Source organism: Lissotriton vulgaris, chromosome 6 (assembly GCF_964263255.1).
Source record: "Lissotriton vulgaris chromosome 6, aLisVul1.2, whole genome shotgun sequence".
NCBI lineage: Eukaryota > Metazoa > Chordata > Amphibia > Caudata > Salamandridae > Lissotriton > Lissotriton vulgaris.
Window position 1 is genome coordinate 196,866,602 of NC_141694.1, and position 16,492 is coordinate 196,883,093.

At 53.2% G+C, this 16,492-nt stretch overlaps 1 protein-coding gene across 1 annotated transcript in view; it reads right to left on the reverse strand.

Moving 5' to 3' along the window:
* Positions 1–16,023, reverse strand: part of RCAN2 (regulator of calcineurin 2) — a 546,515-nt gene extending 530,492 nt beyond the window's left edge. The window contains exon 1 of the mRNA XM_086926235.1: positions 15,524–16,023. The gene's annotated coding sequence lies outside the window, so the exon portion shown is untranslated. The remainder of the gene's footprint in view (positions 1–15,523) is intronic.
* Positions 16,024–16,492: the final 469 nt, after the last annotated feature.

Below are 16,492 nucleotides of genomic sequence, written 5' to 3' on the forward strand. Positions count from 1 at the left end.
CAAGCGCTCCTCGCTGGAAGGACTCCCAGCAGCAGGAGGTCAGACTCGTGTCTGTGGTGGCAGCATCCATTTTGTGGAGCTGAGGCTTTCGTTAACTTTAACCGGGGTTCACAGTTACGTACATGTCGTGTCCCTCTAGAAGGGCGGAATGCTAACCTCGTCGCCAGGGTTGGTGAGAGGGCAGCACCCCGATTCGTATGACACCTTACTCGACATGCCTTGATAACGCGACACCGAAGTTACCGATGTGGTACGCGTTATCCTGGAACAGCCATTGGGTCTTTTCTCCGCAAGCTGCAACCGGCTCGGCTCGGGCCAGAACACAGTTCACACGAGCCCATGCACTCTGCCTTCAGGATTGTCAAGGCCTGCCATAGGAGTGACTGATAGGAACTCGGGTGTCCATTGTATAGTTAGATATAGAGCTACTATATCTAAAGCAAAGGGTGATTACACGACTTCGCCCCAGCTGTCATGCAGCCAGTTGTGTCAAATTTAGGAGGCCAGCCAGGGGTGGCATAATACATGCTGCAGCCCCTGGCGGCCCTGGGTACACCTAGGCCCTGTGTTACGGGGTCTGACAAGGTGGCCCAGTACCAATTGGTAAATGCACCTAGGGTACATGTCGTAATTTAGAGAGAGAACAGCCAGGCTGTGGGTCTGATTAGCAGGCCCACAGCCAGAGAAAGTCGTAAACCAGTGAAACAAAAGCAAAAAATCTGGGTGATCATAGGATTGCAGACCCTACTCTCCTACATGACCCCCCCCCCCCAAACGTCGGAACAACTAGCTAACCTTGACCAGGTGAGTCTTCTTGTTCTAAGTGGAAATATCTGGAGAGCCCATCGGCATTGCCATGATCAGTACCAGGTCTATGTTCCACTGTGAAGTCCATCCCCTGTAGGGAAATGGACCACCTAAGCAGTTTGGGGTTTTCACCCTTCATCTGATTTAGACACAAGAGGGGCTTATGGTCGGTCTGAATCTTGAAGTGAGTGCCAAACAAGTATGGCCTCAGCTTCTTCAGTGCCCAAACCACAGCAAAGGCCTCCCTCTCAATAGCTGACCAATTCTTCTCTCTAGGGGTCAGCCTTCGGCTTATAAAAGCAATGGGCTGGTCTTGACCATCAAAATTCAGTTGAGAAAGAACAGCTCCCACACCCAACTCAGAAGCATCTGTTTGGACAATGAATGGTTTGGAGTAGTCCGGACTCTTGAGGATAGGCGCCGTGCACATGGCCTGCTTTAGGTCATCGAATGCTTTTTGACAGCTCGCTGTCCACTGAACCTTTTTTGGCATTTTCTTACTTGTCAGTTCATTTAATGGTGTCACGATGGAACCATAGTTCCTGACAAACTTCCTATAGTAACCAGTCAGGCCCAAGAAAGCTCGAACCTGAGTCTGGGTGGTTGGAGGAGCCCAGTCCCTGATTGACTGTATCTTGCTCTCCAGTGGCTGAACCTGACCTCCACCTACAAGGTGGCCCAGGTATACAACCTGTGTCTGCCCTATCTGGCACTTGGTGGCCTTGATAGTGAGACCTGCTGCTTGCAGTGCCTCTAACGTCTTCCGCAGGTGGACCAGGTGATCCTCCCAGGTGGAGCTAAAGACAGCAATATCGTCAAGATACGCCGCACAGAAGTCATCCAGCCCAGTAAGGACTTGATTCACCAACCGTTGGAAGGTGGCAGGTGCATTTTTCAGACCAAAGGGCATTACCACGAACTGGTAATGCCCACCAGGGGTTGAAAATGCGGTTTTAGGCTTGGCGTCCTCAGCTAACCTGATTTGCCAATACCCAGCTGTCAGGTCAAACGTACTTAGGTAGTTGGCCGAAGCCAATCTATCGATAAGCTCGTCTGCCCTTGGTATTGGGTGGGCGTCAGTCTTAGTGACTGCATTGAGACCCCTGTAGTCTACGCAAAACCTCATCTCTCTCTTACCACCCTGGGTGTGAGGTTTCGGCACTAGAACTACGGGACTAGCCCAAGGGCTATCCGAGGGTTCAATGACTCCCAGCTCCAACATTTTCTGCACTTCACTTTTGATGCAGTCTCTAACGTGATCAGGCTGCCTGTAGATTTTACTCTTTACGGGCAAGCTGTCACCAGTGTCGACCTCATGGGTGCACCAATCGGTCTGGCTGGGTGTCAGAGAAAACAGATGTCGGAACGACTGAAGAACCTGTTTACAGTCGCTCTGTTGATGTTCGGAGAGGCTGCCACAAAAGACAACACCATCTACCGAGCCATCGTCAGGATTCTGAGTGAGCAGGTCGGGGAGAGGGTCACTCTCCTCTTCCTGTCCCTCATCTAGGGCCATGAGCAAACTCATGTCCTTCCTGTCGACATATGCTTTTAGCCTGTTGACATGAAGCACCCTGTGGGGGCTCCGGGGAGTTCCCAGGTCGACCAGGTAGGTGACCTCTCCCTTTTTCTCCAGGATGGTGTGGGGCCCGGACCATTTGTCCTTGAGTGCTGCTGGGGCCACTGGCTCCAACACCCACACCTTCTGTCCGGGCTGGTAAACAGTCAAGACAGCCTTTTGGTCATGCCAAGCTTTTTGGAGTTCTTGGCTGGCCTTAAGGTTTTCGGATGCCTTCTCCATGTACTCAGCCATCCGCGAGCGGAGGCCAAGCACATAGTCCACTATGTTGGCTGCAGGCTTTTTGAGAGGTCTCTCCCATCCTTCCTTCACCAAACACAGGGGTCCTCTTACAGGATGCCCATACAAAAGTTCAAAAGGGCTGTAACCAACCCCCTTCTGTGGGACTTCTCTGTAGGCGAACAAGAGGCAGGGGATCAGGACGTCCCATCTACGCCGAAGCTTTTCCGGTAGTCCATGAATCATCCCTTTTAGGGTCCTGTTGAATCTCTCAACAAGCCCATTGCATTGTGGATGATAGGGTGTAGTGAACTCGTAGTTAACACCACATTCCTTCCACATAGCAGTTAAGTAGCTCGACATAAAGTTTGCACCTCTGTCGGAGACGACCTCCTTAGGGAAGCCCACTCTGGAGAATACTCCAACTAGGGCTCTTGCCACAACAGGTGCTGTAGTGGTCCTAAGGGGAATAGCTTCAGGATACCTGGTGGCATGATCCACTACCACCAGTATAAACTTGTGCCCTGAGGCTGTCGGTGGTTCCATGGGACCGACGATGTCGATCCCCACCCGTTCAAAGGGCACCCCCACCACAGGCATTGGTATAAGGGGGGCCTTTGTCGTGCCACCTGACTTACCACTGGCTTGGCAAGTAACACAGGAGCGGCAAAACTCCTTGGTATCTTCGTTCATGTGAGGCCAGTGAAAGTGCGAGACAAGCCTGTCCCACGTTTTCGTCTGGCCTAAGTGACCTGCTAAGGGAATCTCGTGGGCCAAGGTAAGTAGGAAACCACGCTGAGACAAGGGTACGACCAGCCTCCTGGTCATGCCAGGCTTGGGGTCTCTTGACTCAGTGTACAGGAGTCCATCTTCCCAGTATACCTTGTGGGTACCTGTGGCGTTCCCAGCAGCCTCAGCAGCAGCCTGCTGTCTGAGGGGTTCAAGAGAAGGGCAGTCTAACTGGTCCTTCCCCAGGTCTTCCCTTGAGGGTCCCCCTGAACCCAAGAATTCAACTTGATCAAGTTCGAATTCCCTAGGCTCAGTTTCCCTCAATTCCTGTAGGTCAGCCTCCTCTGAGACTTGATCCACGACCTGGGGCAAGGGGGAAGGCGCAGCCTTAACCCTACCGCTCTTTTTCTTGGGAGGTGTCTGGTCCGTTGTTCCAGGATCCAGCACCTGTTCAGTGGGGCATTTCCTGACCTGTGACCTAGTCACAGCGAACACATGTGCTGGCAAACCTAACATTTCCATGTGAGTCCGGTGCTCCACTTCTGACCATTGTGACGACTCCAAATCATTGCCCAACAAACAATCCACTGGGAGGTCTGGACTAACTACAACCTTCTTTTGGCCAGTTACCCCTCCCCAGGAGAAAGCTACAATTGCCATACTGTGATTGGTAGTGACATTGCTTGCATTGGTCACCAGGAATTCTGTGCCTGGCATGATCTGTCCAGGGTCCACAAAGTTAGGCGTCACCATGGTGACGCTGGCACAAGTGTCCCTATAGGCCTGAGCCATCTTTCCATTTATGAAAGGCGTCTGTCGGTATTTGCCCAAAGTATTGGGGCTTACGTCAGGGGACACGTCCACGTCCCCTGTACTGACAAGGACAGCCTGAGTGAGTGTGCCAACTAAGTTGTCACGCCCCTCAGAACCCAGGGTTAACCCTACTAAACCCTTGGGAGGCGCACTACCACTGCTGACTGTACTAGGGGGCACAGGTGCCTTAGGGGCTGCAGTGGCAGGAGTCTGCCCTCCTCCTTTCTTGGTGCACTCACTAAACCAGTGAGATTTACTTTTACAGTACTGGCACCATCTTTTGGATTGGCCTTCTTTCTTCTTTTGGGGAGCCTGACCCCCACCCTCTTTGGGTTGTTGGGGACCTGTCGAAGACTTCTGGTCATTTTGTTCCCCTTTAGAATCTTTACCCTTCTGGTCTGCTTTCTTCTGACCACCTTGATTCTGGCCCTGGTTCTGTTTAACTCTCGTACGAACCCATCTGTCTGCCTTCTTTCCCAATTCTTGGGGAGAGGTCAGATCCGAGTCGACAAGATGCTGATGCAACAACTGGTTCTGACAATTGTTTAAAATTTGTTCTCTCATCATCAAATTATACAATCCTTCGTAATCAGTAACCTTACTGCCCAGCAACCAGCCCTCAAAAGCCTTAGTGGCACAATCGACAAAGTCAGACCAATCTTGAGACTGCGTTTTCTGGGTATCCCTGAACAGCACCCTGTACTGCTCAGTGGTTAGGCCGAACCCTTCAACGAGTGTATTCCTCAAGACTTGGTAATTGTTAGCGTCCTCTACCCTTGTGGTGAGGAGCTTGTCTCTTCCTTTTCCTTCAAAGGAGAGCCACAAGATAGCTGCCCACTGACTCTGGGGAACACCCTGCACAGTGCAGGCCCTCTCCAAAGCAGTAATCCATTTGTGGATGTCGTCCCCTTGTTTAAAGGGGGGCACTATCTTCCCAAGGTGTTTCGTATCGAAACTCTTTTCCCTATTACTAGGTACATTGCTGCCACCAGTGGGGACTACCCCACTTAACTGTTGCTCTCTAGCAAAAGCAAGCTTTTCCTTGGCCAGGGCAAGTTCTTCCCTTTCAATCCTCAGATTAGCTGCCCTTTCCTTCGCTTCGTACACTCTCCTCTGAGGGGACGTCATCCCTCTTTGAGAAGAGTTGTGAGAGCCATTGGTATGAAGGGATCTGCCAGAGTCTCTTGACAGAGATCTGGCTCGTCCATTCCCCATGTTAAGCGGACCTGACAGCTGCGCCGGGGTTCCCCCAGTACCGCTATCATGTTTGCTTAAGTTGGACCGTGTTAGTCTGACGACTTCTACCTGTCCCTTATCTGCCTCGTCCCCAGAGAGATCCTCATCCTCATCCTCCTCCACATCCTCGTTCTCGGTTGCGAGGTGAATGAGGTCAGGATCGTCTCGGGTTCCCTCGAGGGGAGACATGTCTCCTTCTGGATTAGAAGAGCTACGAAGTTTCTCAGCTCTCCTGGTATCATAAGTCTCCAAGAGACCAATCAGAAAGGACGTTGTGGGGTTAGACCCCTGCTGAATCTTCCTGGAGTGACACAGTCGTCTTAACTCCTTGAAGCTCAGCACAGTATATCCTGAAGGGATGACCTGTGGAGGGTCAACTGACACAAGGGGAGACCCAGAGTTTCCTCCTTTGTCCGACATACTGGTTCTAGTGTGGTGTAAGTGATGCCCCTACCTACACTACGTGTTTACCTACTGTACCCTCGCTAAGAGTTGTAGCCAAGGTGTGCTAAGCCTTGAGGAGCTACAACAGCTGGTTCAGTAGAACTCAGAGTATTCTAAGCTTTTGGTTATATGTACTAACAGTACTTGTGCGATCTTTCAACAAGATATTCTTAGGATACGTGTGGTAAACCAACAGCAAGCTCAAATCCCAACCGCTGCTCACCAATGTGAGAAGTTGGCCCGATATGCAACGTTCGCTATTCTAGCGACCGCTATGTATCGTTCCAACGACCCTTATGGTGTTTGGTTGTAAGTCAACCTATAGACCAGCTATCCTAGTAGCGTGGATACGAGCAGTCTAAGGCTAAAGACTCGAGAGGGCGCGTTAAGCCAGCTGTTTACCACACATGTACCCCTTGAACACCCAGTGAAAGGACACCACACAAGTGTTATGAAAATAAACAGTATATTTATTAAGAATCACAACAGCCCTGTACTCTTTATGAGGACAGGGTACTAAGCACAAACCAAATCTCTTTAGCAAATACTTCAAGTGCACGTTTAAACAAGTGTCCGAGGACACGGAAAGGTTAAGGCAAGTCGGAAGCGAGGGACTCGGGACCCTAGAGTAAGGAGGCTATGCAGGCACCGAAATGCCGAGTTACCTAGCCACGAGGGCTGCGACTGCACAAGTCTTACAGGCGTCGGTGTCTTCGCTGACGAGCCAGGAGCCGGAAGAAAAGGAGTTGCTGGCCGGCGACCAGTGCTGAATAGTTCGTAGAGATCCAAGCCTGGATCGGAGATTGAAGAAACCTGAAAGCAGAGGGGACCAAGTTCGTACTACTAGCCAGTAGTCAGAGGGTACCAGGAAGGCACCGGTTGGCCGTCACCTCGACCAGGTGAGTGGGCGACGCTAGGCTCTGCAGTCTCACGGACCAGGAGGCGTTGTTGGCGACCACGCCGGAGGTGCGAGCTGTCCCACGAAGGATGATGCTGTCGGCGTTGCTGGGCCCAGGATGGGGCAACAAGCCTTGGCAGATCTCAGGGCCACGTGGTGGGCCTAAGATGGCGTCTTGAGTGGACCAGGAGGGTCCGGGGTGCTTCTCGAAAAGAGGGAAGCAAGGGCCAGTCTGGAGCAACCAGACCGGCGGTGATGATTCTCGGATGTCGTCACAGAAGGACACAAGCCAGCGGCTAGTGACCAGACAACGTGCTGAGCAGCGAGCAGAAGGGCCCCACGCAGATCGTGGAGATGCTGGGAGACTGCACTTCGGAGCTGGAGCGGCTCAGGGTCGGGGCTTCTCGGACCCCAGAGCACTCACCAGAGAGTTACCTCGATGGTCGTGCTGGTTTTAAGAGCGTGCAGGTTCTGATGATGGCCGGTCCCTCGAGGTCTCGTCGCACCCACAGATCACAGCTGAGCTGATGACGTGGGTAGAGGTCAGAGGTGCCAGGGAAGCCGGTTCTCGTCGAGCTGGGCCGTCGGATTCCTTGAGGAAGGACTTACAGCAACCCGCAGAGTTCTTAGATGGTGCCCGCTGATGCAGGGTGACTACTCCTTAGCCACAAGGGAGAAATCTTGAGAAGAGTCTTGAAGTCCTTTCGTAGAAAGTATTCTTGATTCAAAGATGATCTAATTTGGAAGGGTCCCCGCTCCGGTCTTTATTCTAAAGAAAGGGGTGGGTACATGACTAGGTCCTGCCCTAAGGGTGGGACCAGGAAGGGGGGTAGTTACACCCCTCTCCCCTGCCGGACTTTCCCCAGGCCAGGGCTGTCGCCCCTGGAACTGGTTCTAACCGGCAGATGCGTAGTGAGCACCGGGGTGCCACTCCGCAGTCACCTTCTCGCAAAAGCCCTACCTACCCAGAATACACAAACCCTGTCTGGGACGGTGCGAACACCGCCCTCGACAGGAAACCCTTTGTCCAAGCGCTCCTCGCTGGAAGGACTCCCAGCAGCAGGAGGTCAGACTCGTGTCTGTGGTGGCAGCATCCATTTTGTGGAGCTGAGGCTTTCGTTAACTTTAACCGGGGTTCACAGTTACGTACATGTCGTGTCCCTCTAGAAGGGCGGAATGCTAACCTCGTCGCCAGGGTTGGTGAGAGGGCAGCACCCCGATTCGTATGACACCTTACTCGACATGCCTTGATAACGCGACACCGAAGTTACCGATGTGGTACGCGTTATCCTGGAACAGCCATTGGGTCTTTTCTCCGCAAGCTGCAACCGGCTCGGCTCGGGCCAGAACACAGTTCACACGAGCCCATGCACTCTGCCTTCAGGATTGTCAAGGCCTGCCATAGGAGTGACTGATAGGAACTCGGGTGTCCATTGTATCGTTAGATATAGAGCTACTATATCTAAAGCAAAGGGTGATTACACGACTTCGCCCCAGCTGTCATGCAGCCAGTTGTGTCAAATTTAGGAGGCCAGCCAGGGGTGGCATAATACATGCTGCAGCCCCTGGCGGCCCTGGGTACACCTAGGCCCTGTGTTACGGGGTCTGACAAGGTGGCCCAGTACCAATTGGTAAATGCACCTAGGGTACATGTCGTAATTTAGAGAGAGAACAGCCAGGCTGTGGGTCTGATTAGCAGGCCCACAGCCAGAGAAAGTCGTAAACCAGTGAAACAAAAGCAAAAAATCTGGGTGATCATAGGATTGCAGACCCTACTCTCCTACAGCTTGTCTCCTTTCTGGTGATGAATTGGCTTGGTAGTTTAGTCTGCCCTGTTCCCGTGATGCACTGGGCCAGGGACAGACTGATTTGCAGATAGCCAGGTTCTGAGATGGGATGGTGCAGTGAGATAAATAACAGTGATGGATCAAGCCCTGATCTTTGGACTGGGTAAGAGTGGTCTGCTTAATTCAGACACTCTGTTCATCACCACCCCCTTTTCTGAATCGTTTTTGGCCACTATAGGTGTGGCAGGGTATACTCAGACATGAGTTCCTTTCTCACTGCACCATCAGGATTCAAGCAAGCCGGGCCGAAGACGGCTGAAATGCCAGAAACCGGTCCCCGGTAGCTTGTCTCCTTTCTGGTGAAGAATTGGCTTGGTAGTTTAGTCTGCCCTGTTCCCATGATGCACTGGGCCAGGGACAGACTGATTTGCATATAGCCAGGTTCTGAGCTGGGATGGTGCAGTGAGATAAATAACGGTGATGGATCAAGCCCTGATCTTTGGACTGGGTAAGAGCGGTGTGCTTAATTCAGACACTCTGTTCATCACCACCCCCTTTTCTGAATCGTTTTTGGCCACTATAGGTGTGGCAGGGTATACTCAGACATGAGTCCCTTTCTCACTGCACCATCAGGATTCAAGAAAGCCGGGCCGAAGACGGCTGAAATGCCAGAAACCGGTCCCCGGTAGCTTGTCTCCTTTCTGGTGAAGAATTGGCTTGGTAGTTTAGTCTGCCCTGTTCCCATGATGCACTGGGCCAGGGACAGACTGATTTGCATATAGCCAGGTTCTGAGCTGGGATGGTGCAGTGAGATAAATAACGGTGATGGATCAAGCCCTGATCTTTGGACTGGGTAAGAGTGGTCTGCTAAATTCAGACACTCTGTTCATCACCACCCCCTTTTCTGAATCGTTTTTGGCCACTATAGGTGTGGCAGGGTATACACAGACATGAGTCCCTTTCTCACTGCACCATCAGGATTCAAGCAAGCCGGGCCGAAGACGGCTGAAATGCCAGAAACCGGTCCTCGGTAGCTTGTCTCCTTTCTGGTGAAGATTTGGCTTGGTAGTTTAGTCTGCCCTGTTCCCATGATGCACCGGGCCAGGGACAGACTGATTTGCATATAGCCAGGTTCTGAGCTGGGATGGTGCAGTGAGATTAATAACGGTGATGGATCAAGCCCTGATCTTTCGACTGGGTAAGAGTGGTCTGCTTAATTCAGACACTCTGTTCATCACCACCCCCTTTTCTGAATCGTAACTTAATTACAGTGGCATCGAATCAACATGAACTGGTGGGCCTGTAGGCTCCTAATGTGAGCGGAGAGCGCGATCGCACCTCTGTTTTTCTGTAGTTCTGTCCCCACGATTTAAAGGTAGAATCGGTTCACTTTGGTCTTAAGATCGATAGCGCAGAGTCTTGAAACACAAATGCTGTTTTCCTTGTTCTCAGGTGTGAGGTTACAAATTCTGTTTTTTCCAGCCGCAACCTGCCTTTCACTTTCATGAGCGGCACCGCCTGAGTAATCCACGTCCCTCCTAGTCACGTCTTCGAGCCCACCTCGCCCTCCTCGTCTCCTCACCAAGACCCTGGGCCTCGGCGCCGGTACCAACTCGGTGGCACTCCCTTCTCTCCCTGCAAGGACTTTGGAGCTGCACGACACACTGCTGCACCCACACACTGCTGCACGCCACACACTGCTGCACGCTTCACACGCCTCACACTGCTGCATGCTGCACACTGCTGCACGACACACTGCTGCACACCACACACTGCTGCACGCCACATACTGCTGCACGCCACACACTACTGCATGCCCCACACTGCTGCACGCTTCACACTGCTGCACGCTGCACACTGCTGCATTACTCACACTGCTGCATGCTGCACACTGTTGCACGCCTCACACTGATGCAATCCTCACACTGCTGCACGCCTCACACTGCTGCACACTGCTGCATTACTCACACTTCTGCAATCCTCACACTGCTGCACCCCACACACTGCTGCATACCTCACACTGTTGCATGCCTCACACTGCTGCATGCCTCACATTGCTGCACGTCACACACTGCTGCACACCTCACACTGCTGCACACCTCACACTGCTGCACCTCTCACACTGCTGCATGCCTCACACTGCTGCACGCCTCACACTGCTGCAAGCCTCACACTGATGCACACCACACACTGCTAAACGCCTCACAATGCTGCACTCCTCACACTGCTGCACGCCTCACACTGCTGCACACTGCTGCATTACTAACACTGCTGCACGCTGCACACTGCTGCACGCCTCACACTGCTGCACCCCTCACACTGCTGCATTACTCACACTGCTGCATGCTGCACACTGCCACACGACACAATGCTGCATGCCTCACACTGCTGCATGTCACACACTGCTGCACGCCACTCACTGCTGCACGCCACTCACTGCTGGACAACTCATACTGCTGCACGCCTCACACTGCTGCACGCTGCACACTGCTGCATACTGCACACTGCTGCATTACTCACACTGCTGCATGCTGCACACTGCCGCACGACTCACACTGCTGCACGCCTCACACTGCATTACGCCTCACACTGCTGCACGCCTCACACTGCTGCACGATGCACACTGCTGCATTACTCACACTGCTGCATGCCACACTGCTGCATGCCACACTGTGCTGCTGCACACCTCACACTGCTGCACGCCTCACACTGCTGCACACCTCACAACACCACCACATCACTCAGGAACACCACCATATCACTCTAGGACACCACCACATCACTTTAGGACACCACCACATTACTCATGGACATCACCACATCACTCAGGGACACCACCACATCACTCAGGGACACCACCACATCACTCAGGGGCACCACAACATCACTCAGGAACACCACCACATCACTCAGGAACACCACCACATCACTCAGCGGCACCGCCACATCACTTGGGGACACCACCACATCACTTGGGGACACCATCACATCACTCTGGGACACTACCACATCACTCAGGGACACCACCACATCACTCAGGGACATCACTCAGGGACACCACCACATCACTCAGGGACACCACCACATCACTCAGGAACACCACCACATTACTTAGGAACACCCCCACATCACTCAGGGACACCACCACATCACTCGGGGACACCACCACATCACTCTGGGACACGACCACATCACTCAGGGACACCACCACATCACTCAGGGACACCACCACATCACTCAGGGGCACACCACATCACTCAGGGGCACCACTCAGGGGCACCACCACATCACTCGGGGACACCACCACATCACTCGGGGGCACCAGCACATCACTCAGGGTCACCACCACATCACTCGGGGACACCAGCTCATCACTCGGGGACACCAACACATCACTCAGGGACAACACCACATCACTCAGGGGCACCACCACATCACTTAGGGGTCCAACTCAGGGGCACCACCACATCACTCAGGGACACCACCACATCACTCAGGGACACCACCACATCACTCAGGAACACCACCACATCACCCAGGGACACCACCATATCACTTTAGGACACCACCACATCACTTTAGGACACCACCACATCACTCAGGGACACCACCACATCACTCAGGGACACCACCACATCACTCAGGGACACCACCACATTACTCAGGAACACCACCACATTACTTAGGAACACCACCACATCACTCAGGGACACCACCACATCACTCAGGAACACCACCACATCACCCAGGGACACCACCATATCACTTTAGGACACCACCACATCACTTTAGGACACCACCACATCACTCAGGGACACCACCACATCACTCAGGGACACCACCACATCACTCAGGGACACCACCATATCACTCAGGGGCACCCCCACATCATTCAGGGACACCACCACATCACTCAGGGACACTACCACATCACTCGGGGACACCACCACATTACTCTGGGACACCACCACATCACTGAGGGACACCATCACATCACTCAGGGACACCACCACATCACTCAGAAACACCACTACATCACTCAGGGACACCACCACATCACTCAGTAACACCACCACATCACTCAGGGAAACCACTGTATCACTCTGGGACACAACCACATCACTCTGGGACACCACCACATCACTCAGGGACGCCACCACATCACTCAGGGACACCACCACATCACTCAGGGACACCACCACATTACTTAGGGGCACCACCACATCACTCAGGGGCACCACTCTGGGGCACCACCACATCACTCAGGGACACCACCACATCACACGGGGACACCACCAAATCACTTGGGGACACCAGCACATCACTCGGGGACACCAGCACATCACTCAGGGGCACCACCACATCACTCAGGGGCACCACCACATCACTTGGGGGCACCACTCTGGGGCACCACCACATTACTCAAGAACACCACCACATCACTCGGGGACACCACCTCATCACTCGGGGACACCAGCACATCACTCAGGGACCCCACCACATCACTCAGGGACACCACCACATCACTCAGGGGCACTGCCATATCACTCAGGGGCTCCACCACATCACTCAGGGACACCACCACATCACTCGGGGACACCACCACATCACTCAGGGACACAACCACATCACTCAGGGACATCACTCAGGGACACCACCACATCACTCAGGGACACCACCACATCACTCTGGGACACCACCACATCACTCAGGGACACCACCACATCACTCAGGGGCACCACCACATCACTCAGGGGCACCACTCTGGGGCACCACCACATCACTCAGGGACACCACCACATCACTCAGGGACACCAGCACATCACTCGGGGACACCAGCACATCACTCGGGGACACCACCACATCACTCGGGGACACCACCACATCACACAGGGGCACCACCACATCACTCAGGGGCACCACCACATCACTCAGGGACACCATCACATCACTCAGGGACACCACCACATCACCCAGGAACACCACCACATCACTCAGGGACACCACCACATCACTTTAGGACACCACCACATCACTCAGGGACACCACCACATCACTCAGGGACACCACCACATCACTCGGGGGCACCATCACATCATTCAAGGACACCACCACATCACTCAGGGACCACCACATCACTCAGGAACACCACCACATCACTCAGGGACACCACTACATCACTCAGGGACACCACCACATCACTCGGGGACACCACCACATCACTCAGGGACACCACCACATCACTCAGGGTCATCACTCAGGGACACCACTACATCACTCAGGAACACCACCACATCCCTCAGAAACACCACCACATCACTCAGGGGCACCACCACATCACTCAGGGGCACCACTCAGGGGAACCACCACATCACTCAGGGACACCACCACATCACTCAGGAACACCACCACATCACTCAGGGACACCACCACATCACTCGGGGGCACCACCACATCACTCAAGGACACCACCACATCACTCAGGGACCACCACATCACTCAGGAACACCACCACATCACTCAGGGACACCACTAAATCACTCAGGGACACCACCACATCACTCGGGGGCCCCACCACATCACTCAGTGACACCACAACATCACTCAGGGACACCACCACATTACTCAGGGACACCACCTCATCACTCAGGGACACCACCACATCTCTCAGGAACACCACCACATAACTCAGGAACACCACCACATCACTCAGGGACACCACCACATCACTCGGGGACACCACCACATCACTCTGGGACACACCACATCACTCTGGGACACCACCACATCACTCTAATACACCACCACATCACTTTAATACACCACCACATCACTCAGCCCAACCACATCATCACTCAGCACCACAACAGCACTGTCCTTGCTTGCTACCAACAAGCATTGCCATAGACAATAGGATTCGCATTAGGAAAGTGTAAGCTATTGGCTTTGTGAATAACAATGCTATTAATTTATATATTTTCAAAGCCAACACATAATTACAAAAACATTTCATTTACAATACCAATAGCTCACACTTTCCTAATGCGAGACCTATTGCATTGCAAATGCTTGTTTTAAGGAGTTGTGCAGTAGTCATGTAGTTAAGGAATGCCACATTTCAACACCCAGGTGCTGAAGGCTGCTTTTAAGAACACCGTCCAAGTTAGCCACTCTGGTTTTCTATTAAGCATTGTACATTTAAGTAATGCTATGTTTAAATGGTGACCCTCATCACCATTTGAGTAACATAGCGTGTGTATTTGTAAACCGCACGTTCTCTTGGCGCCGAATAACAGATGTTTAGTGTTAACTAACTCAATGGTACTCATTTTATCGACCTCGGATGGATGAAAGGCTGACAGGAACACACAGGTTTGAACCTGCGACCATGAGGTCGAAGTCGAACAGCCTCAGTAAGGGGCGCATTAATCCACTGAGCCACCAGACCCGGCCTCCTCAGGGGTGTGAAGGTCCATTCTACTGTGTCAGGTCGCCTTATGCGCTGCTGCATAACCAGGGGTAGACCCTTTCTGTAATTCCCCACAATGTCAATGTAATAAACCCTCTCCTCGCCAATCCCAGTTTAAACTTTCATTCTAGTCCAAAAATTGGCAATAAACAACCCGTATTTCGGAGTGGTATCTTCCTGTTCTGGTAGTTGCCGCGTTGCGCTCCCCGATAAAAGTCTACAGCGCAGAGTACAGCGCCAGGCACTGGGCAGCGTAGACTCACACCTGCCGCGGGGGCGCGCGGGCTCTCCTCTCACACATCTCTCTGGGGTGGACAGAGCATCGGGCAGAAACCCCTGCCCTTCCTTCCAACGAGCCCCAGAAAAGGTTTATAGCGGTAAATGCGATGCCCTGGCTGTGGTCGAGGCGCAGGCAGCCTGTGTGCCAGGCATCGAAAGGGCCAGTGCCAACAGCTTCGCGTGCCTGGCTGCGTCTCGACCCCGATGCCAGCCCCGGGTGCCCAGGGGCACACAGTGCGCTCATCCAGCCTAGATGTCCTTACCTGCTGCCGCCGCTGCCGTCCTGCTCCGCCGCGCACACTCCCGGGGTCTGCGCCCTGCTGCCACCTCCAGGGACAGTCGAACGCTTCCCCGGCACCAGGCTGAGCCCTGCCCGCCCGGGTAGGCACCGCCCCTCTCCGCCTTCTCCACAGACTCACGGGAGCCACAGTAAGCAGTCCGGGCAGCGCCGGCCGGTACCAGGCTCAGACGCGGCCTCCCTTGGACCTGGGCGCAAGTGTTGGACTGAACTGGCACAACAGAGGGCACGCGTCAGGCTGCCCCTCTCTAGCGCTACCGGTGCTGAGCAGGCACAACCTGGGCAGAGCTAGACAGCGCACAGGGCAGCAGCGCCTGTTCTCCAATGCGGGACATACACAGCATGGGCAGAAGTGGGCCGGACAGGCAGAGAGAGGCGAGGCAGACGGAAAATTCACCCGAGGCTCAGCCAGGGCTCTTGGCTGTGAGAGCCGGGCCCGGCAATAATCTTATCCTGAATACTCTCGCACTTTCTCTCATCACCCTCTCATCTCATATTCTTCATCCCAGTCATGACTAAATGAGGGGTCCTTGCCTCGGAGAGAAGCGTACGGGATTTTAATCCCATTTGAGAGGTTTCCACAGGGCTTTAAGTGGAATGAAAAAATTGGGGGATCTCTCAAAGGGGCGTGGTCGATGCAATTAAGGGTGTGGCTTAGAAACAGGTAAACTGAAAATCTGGGTTTAGCATAGTGTTCCCCACCACTCGTATTTTTCTGCTTCTGTAGTCGCATCCAGATATATAACACAAAAAGCAACACGCCATGACCATTGCCTATGTCAATGGTTGTTAGTTGCATAAGATAAATAAGCAACAACTATGGCTTCGTTGTAGAGCACAGTGAAAAGGCATCAGTACTGAAATGTTGAGACTGTGAAAGAAATATATCGAGTCTCTTTACAGTTACATCAAAGGCAGTGAAGGGTGGTGCTGC